The sequence below is a fragment of the Schistocerca gregaria genome, unplaced genomic scaffold (genome assembly GCF_023897955.1).
Source record: "Schistocerca gregaria isolate iqSchGreg1 unplaced genomic scaffold, iqSchGreg1.2 ptg001203l, whole genome shotgun sequence".
Classification (NCBI taxonomy): Eukaryota; Metazoa; Arthropoda; class Insecta; order Orthoptera; family Acrididae; genus Schistocerca; species Schistocerca gregaria.
In genome coordinates, this window is record NW_026062528.1 from 30,256 (window position 1) to 39,031 (window position 8,776).

Sequence of the window (8,776 nt, forward strand, 5' to 3'; positions counted from 1 at the left end):
TTGTTACTAATTACTTATTTAACCATAGCTGCAATCTCATTGTTCTCTCTTCAATATCAAATTCATACACAACAGACCGGTTTTAACTCTATCGGTATATAACCTCTTTTAAAAAACGGATATAAACCAAATCAATGTGTTGCTGTCGTAACTTCTCCCTCGTCTATGGGTCTCATCATGCTTGCTTTCAACGATAATCAACAACATTCTAATCCAAATGAATACTGTCAACAGATGTTGACATTATTAGACTATTGTGCATGTATGGCACAAATCGGAAACTTTATCAAATATCAAATTATATTTGACAAAGATGATCTAGATATAACTGACAGAATAGTAGAATTTATGCAGATTGTGCGTGAAGATCGAAAATATTCTCAACAACAGCATATCGGTTCTTGTAACACAATCTGTTCATACAACGATTTATTATCATCAGTATAATATATTAATCTATCATCAAATAAATTTCATGATATAAACACATTATTATTCATACCCTAAATAACCTCACATAACCTAATTATCTATTATATCTAATTATTTATTATCTTCAATAATAGCACAAATATCATAATATTATTTTAATTTTATCATTTATTATATAAAAATTCAGATCTAAATATATAAACATATAATCTAAAAATCATTAATATAAATTATATATATATATATATCATTTTAATATCATTTAACTTTATTCAATATCATAATAATATTATTTATTTATACATACATATAATATATTTAACTATTCTCTGATATCATATAATTTTAATATTTATCATATTTATATTTACATATTTTTATTAATATCAATTATTCATAATTTTTTAAATCTATATACACTATTCTTTTATATACATCTTATATTATTTGTATATACTATACACCACACATTTTTCTATATCTATATATATATTACTTTATATTGCATTCATCTATGCATATTTTTCACTATATCACACATTTTTCTATATCTATATATATATTACTTTATATTTCATTCATCTATGCATATTTTTCACTATATCATACATTTATTTATCACTTTTCTAAACATTATATCATCAATATTATCATTCTATCTATCTATACTTCTTTTCTATTATATCATATTATCATATCTATATCTATTTTTATATTAAATCATACATCTTCTATATAATCTTATTACATTATATCATCTATATTTATCCTGTCAAATCAATAGTTCATTCCTGATTTTCATTATATCATATTATTTATATTTATTATATTATCTAAAATCTCCTATTATTATATTCATCTATATATATTATCTACATACTATCTTTTCATATCATATATAAATATATATACTATTTTCTATTCTCTTATTCTATTTTGTTATCATCACATTTTATTCTATCATCAAATACCATAGTATCATATTATAATATCTTACATTTATTTAATTTTTTTTATAAACTTTTTTATCTATTATTGTTTATTTATTTTAACTATAAATATTTTTATATCATGTTATATTTATCTAAATATTTATTCTCTGTCTATCTGAATTCTACTAACAGATATTATTTTTAATATTATATAAAATACTAAAAATATATATAAATTCAAATATTATATATTAGTTTTCTTACATCCAATATTAGTTATTATATAAGTTAAATAATAATTACAAAATATATTAATATAACAATAAAAAATAATATATATATATTAAATATAACAAATAAAAAAAAAGAATACAACACCTAGAGTTCACAGCTGGTTTCTCATTCCATTACTAACTAGGCCTAAGTACGTTTAACTTCGCTGATCGGACGGGAAGCGGTGCTTTTGTACTAGTATGGTCGTATTCATTATATAACTATCAACCTATTATATATAAATCATCATCTATTTCTACGACTCTTATTATCTTTTAAATTTCTTTTTTATTTAACTCCAATCTATTATATAATAATTTTATTAATATAATACATATTATATATTTCATTTTGTTTATATAATCAATCATCTACATTATAATATCACCTCCTATATCATATTATTAAATAATTCACACCAATTATCTCATAAATAAATAAATTTCTTATTATCAATATTTATCTCCTTTCTATTTAACTCTTATAACCTACTAGATTATAATTATCTACTTTTATACATATGACATTATTTTTCTATTTTTTTATAACACTATCATAAAATCAACCCTGCTTCCTTTATATATCTAAAACATATATATATATATATTTTTTTAGCACAAGTTAATATCAGCTAATAAAATTCTTTTATATTAACAAAAAATATTTATAATTAAAGATGATAAATTTTATTACATCAAATTATGCATTCAACTCATATTGACTATCAGATACATATTTATCATATATATTAGATCAATATATTTATTATTTATTTTTACAATCATCTATACTAATCGATCTATTAACTATCTCTATATTAATATGTTACAGCTTTATCAAATAACATTCATATTCAAATATAGATTATCCTATAATAAAATTCATCTAACCTATTTAATCTTCATTATTCAATTCATTATCTTAATTAACATCATTTTTATCTATCATCTTTAATACTCTCTACCAAAATATACTAATATCACTATTTAATATAACTCTACTATTATATCTACTTAATATTACAATCTATCATAATTATATACACACTCATTTATTCTATATAATACTATCTATATACACCATCTATCATACTCTATCTACATCTACATATTCACATAATCTACCATATTATCTATTCTTATCTAATTCATAATTTATAACCTTATATTCATATTATTCATATAATTCATATATCATACTATCCACATACATTAACTACCATTAACTATTCACATTCATTATTATTATTAACTATCCACACACATTAATTCTTATTAACTACTTATCTACATTCATATTAATTATCGTCTCTGTCATACCTTCTATACCTTTTTCTATACATCCACATCCTCTATCATATTATCCATTCCTCTCTATCTAATCAAATATATACTCATATTATATTCAATCTATAATTCATTATTACTTTATCATCTAATTCACAATCTCTTATTCTATCATATCTATTCTTTTATCTTCATACTTTTTTTCACTATATTATATCATTCTCATATTCTTTAATTAATTATTTATTTTATTATATTATCAAATATTATTCTATTATCCTATCCTCTGTTCCTATATCATCTTATTTCATTAATATACTACCCTCTCTATCTTATACCACATACTACTCCACTCTATAACCCCTATTATTAACCTAATATACCACCCAAAAAACCTATCAATACATCACAATCTATGATAAATATTTACACAATTAATACATAACTCAAAATATACATTCACTCTAATTAATCTTATTTTTAACATCATCATCTCTATCAATAATCTCCCACTAAATATATTTTCTAATATCTCTTACGCAATATTTTAAACTACCACTCTATTTTAATCAACTCTACTTCGCATCTTGTATATATATATATCAAATTCTATAACAAGCTAACTCTTATACTAAACATCATTATTTTAAATAATTCATATTTTATATATAATTTATCTATTATCCTGCATAAACCCTTTCATCATTCAAATTCTAACTCAACATTATCTCTATTCCGGCTATACACACCATCATCATAACAATCATCTACTAAACATCATTATTTTAAATAACTCGTATTTTATATATAATTTATCTATTATCCTGCATAAACCCTTTCATCATTCAAATTCTAACTCAACATCATCTCTATTCCGGCTATACACACCATCATCATAACAATCATCTTCGATCTATATCTATAGAATATTCAATCAACTGATCACTTATTCATAGCTTTATCACTCTATTCGCATCTTGTCATATTATCGTACAATTTATTTACAGATCTAATCAAGCAATTTTCCTTTTCAATATTTCCTTTTCAATAAATCGAGCTAACATCTCATCCTCACAATTTGCATTCTGACTCTATTTTGTTCAGCTAATCTTCATATCAGTTAATTTTTTCAAACCACTCAGATTATGAATATTACCTTCAAATTGATTTTCCCTCATTTCCAAATTTTCGAGATTAGTTAACTTGCCAATTTCATTTCTCACAGCACTACTTAATTGATTCAAACTCGGATCTAGACCAATTATCTTATTCTGTCTATTAATATCAGACCATAAACTGCCATTCATACTATTTTCTCAAATATTCACATATCTCAATCTACTCAATCAATATAGATCTTTAGCTATCGGTCCAGACAGACTTAATCCACTTAAGTCAAGATCCACTAATTTATACACATTTCTAATATTTTCATCTAAACTAGCATTAAATTTCTTATCTCCTAGCTTCAAAGCTTCCAAATTACACAGCCAATATAGACCTTTAGCTCTAGATCCACATAGACCTATCTTACTTACGTCAACATAAACTAATCAATTCACACTTTTTATATCCTCATCTAAATCACCATCAAACTTGTTCCCCCTGTAAAAATAAACATCTTAATTTACCCAATTAATATAGACCACTAGCTATAGATCCAGATACACATCAGTTACCCAACTCAACATAACTTAACTCTACCAGACGTTTAATATTATCACTCACTGTTCCATTAAAACTGTTACCTCCTAATTTCACAGTTCTCAACTTGTTCAATCAGTATAGTTTATCAGCTATCAGACCAGATATGTTTGAATTAGTTAATTCAAGATGCATTAATTTATTCAAACCTACAATCTTATCGTTTAAACTATTATTCAATCTATTCTCATTTAAATAAAAAATTTTTAAATTATTCACTAACTATAGATCTTCAGGTGTCGGTCCACACAGACCTGATCCACTTAACTCAAAACAACTTAATTCTTTCAAATTTCCAATCTTATCACTCAAACTACCACCAAACTTACTTCCCCTTAACAACACATATTCTAATTTAATCAATCAATATACACCTTCAGGTATCATCCACATAGACAGGCCTAACCCATTCAACTCAACGTTATCTAATTCTTTCAGATTTCCAACCTTATCACTTAAATTACCGCTAAATTTATTTCCCCTTAACACCAACTCTTCTAATTTAGTCACTCATTACAGACCATCTGGTATTATGCCACATACTCTTAATTCACCTATGTTAAAACTCGATAATTCTGTCTGATTTCTGATATTATTACTCAAAACCCCATCAAAACTGTTTCCTTGCAAATTCAACTCTTGCACTTTACTCAATCAATATAAATTTTCATCTATCTTGCCAGATAAATTTCATAGCACTAAGTTAAATATCCTTAATTTACTCAATTTTTCAATTCTATCATCTAATTTACCGACCAATTTGTTAATGCCCAAATCCACCACTTCTAAATTATTCAAATCCTAGATCTCATTTGCAATATTACCTGACAGACACATCAATCCTATTAAATTCCTCAATCTATCTTTAATTAATACAATATTTTCTGCAATTTTAGATATCTCAATCTCTGCATATAGTCCGAGACCAACAATCTCATCATCTTCATTACAAAATACTCTTTCTTCATTGCACTACTCTTCTCTGATTTTATTATCTGATACCACTACTTTATTCAACTCCTCCACAAATCTCAAACATCTCTAATCCACCTCTGCCCAAAATATTGCTAAAATCTCATCTGCTACAATTAACACTATCAATCACTTGTTCATCATCTTATGTTTTGTAATAATTTTTCAAACTAATTTATGCTCATATCTCTATATTTATATAATTATCTATATTTATATAATTATCTATATTTATATAATTATCTATATTTATATAATTTACCTAATTAACTTTATCAAATATTTTTTAACATTCACCACCTATGATCATCTGTCTCAGCTATATATTTTATATATATTACAAACCTCTATATTCTATCATCTCCTCCTCCATAATACACAATATATACTCTTTTTCAAACCTTTTATAAAGCTTTAAATACTCTTTTCTTTACCTTCATCTCTTACTACTCATTGTAACTTATCTTTTAAATATCAAACTATAATTTATATTTTTCTATAATCTCTTCATTTGCTAAAGGTTAAGGTCATCTTTTACGCATCGATCATAATCCTTCACATCAAATAATCAAATTATGTTCATTTACTGAGCTCGTGAAGCAAAAATGCATACAAATCTTTCTAATATTTCTATCTCAGCACCTTCTATTCACATTATACTCTTGTTATTTTGCTTTTTACTTTCTATTATTGTAATAATATATTATTCATCTCTTATATCAACTTGTCTTTAACCACTATATATATCTCTTTTTCTTATATATTATTTCATTCATTTTTCTCTTTTTCAAAACTCTTATAATTAATTCAGTATATTTTACACATCTTCTCTCTACATACAAATAAATTATCATTTTTTTATTCATCTCTTTAATTTATAAACATCAATTATCTATCTCTACAACTTATCTATAATAATTACATTAAATTTTATTTACTATTATCTATCTATACACTTTCTATATCATTTATCTATTTTTTCTTTTTACTCTATACTTTATATTATTCATTACCTCTGTTCTTCATATTATAACTATATCCATCATCTCTATAATTTTCATTCTATTTATTACATTTTTCACATAACTATTTTCACATAACTATTTTTACATATCTTATACACATATTCTCTACCTACAATCTCCCATTCTTCTTCATTTTTCTATTACCATGCTCTATCCCTTTTAATTTTTCTCTATATTATATTTACCTTATTTCAAAGCTTATAAAAAACTTTATTTCATCTCATTTATTTTTTATTTTAAATTTATCATTTTATAATATATTTATATTCTTTATCTTTTATCAACATATCTCTATCTTACAATTATTCATTCATCTCTATTCTATCTTTCTCTTTGCATCATCTTCTCTTCCCTAATCTCCCTATATACTTTTTATATATATTATATCTTTTTATTATTTTCATAAATTTTATATTTCCTTTACTCTATCTTATACACCTAGCTCTCATTCACATCACTTTCATGCTTTTATTATCTATTAACCTTTCTATTCCTTCAACACACCTTATCTCTTCAATTCAATTTCTCTATCCTATACTCTCATATACCTTATTCAATATCTCATCATCTACATATACATTCTCTATACTATATATCTATGCTTTTTATTATGTCATTCACATACTATCTATATATACTCTTCTATTATATCATATTATTCTACATAACTACATCTTATATTATATTATCTCATATACCCGCATATTTTATCATATTACCTACAAGTTTCTCATTTTATCATATTACCTACAAGTTTCTCATTTTATCATATTATCCAACATACTTCTACACTCCATCATACTATTCACACACAACACCTACGTCATATTATCTATACGCAAAATATATCAAACTATTCAATACTAACTATATCATATTTTCTACATTAACATAACTATCTATATACTTCTTATTATATCACATTATATACACATAACCTTCTGTTTATTCATACTATTCATCTATTCTTTATAATATATATTCTACCATTATCTATACATATACTATTTTTTATTATCCTATTATATTATATCATCCTATTTCACTATTTATTTTCTTATCATTTTATCGTCTTCTATAACATTATACATTTATTGTATATATGTTATTTATTATATATACAAATATTTTAAATTACATCTAATAATCTCGTTCTTCTATTTCATTTGTTCTCTTTGATATCTCTCTATTATTTATACATCTATGCATGACATCTTATTGACATAAAATATATAACTCCTGATACATGATGTATTAGCTTGTACATATATGTTTATATTTAGTTATTATTATTAAATATATTTGTATTTTTATTCTCTCTCTATATATAAATATCATATTTACTGTATTTATATATTTTCACTAAGCTTTACGATCATCGTTGAAATTTTTTAGACTTAGATTTAATATCAGATCACAGCCTATAGTCTTTGTTATCACGACTTATATAATTTTCATTTTAGATTCTATTATTACCTTCAATTGTTAATATCTGATACTATTTTATATTCATATTTTTATATTTGATATTATTATCATTTTCTATTAAGATTCGATTATTGAATCATTCTGCTCTATATTTTTTATCTTATCTGTTTATAATTACTATAACTAAATAACAACTCTACTTTTTCAACCATATTTGACTAATTTTTTATTTATACAAATCTATTAATTATTATTATTGATATAGACGATATTAAACATTCAGAATTATTAAATAACTCAAATTTTTGTACAGAGTTAGTTTTTTTAATAATAATCCATCTAATAAAATCATAAAAATAACATTAAAAAAATCAATCTATAAGTCATATTCAAAAACCAAAATCTTATCAATATTTAACAACCTATAATAATCAAAAAAAATACTCATATGTTTTTGCTATCTAATCAAAAACCCCATTCTATACATACATTATCTATATTTATGAACATTTGAAAGTAATTATAATATTATTCTCTTGTCTTAATTGATTTCTTATAATTATTCTGAATAATATGTATATTTTTTTAAATATCAGATTTTGTTCAATCAAATTATTAATATGCTTTTTAATAAATTAAATATAATATGTCTATAACATCATTATTTTAACATTATTTATTTGTTTGTTCTTAAATAATATCGACTCATCTGTCTCGCGTGTGT

At 23.2% G+C, this 8,776-nt stretch overlaps 1 pseudogene; it reads right to left on the minus strand.

Moving 5' to 3' along the window:
* Window positions 1–1,730: 1,730 nt before the first annotated feature.
* On the minus strand, window positions 1,731–1,849 carry LOC126329624 (5S ribosomal RNA; annotated as a pseudogene).
* Window positions 1,850–8,776: the final 6,927 nt, after the last annotated feature.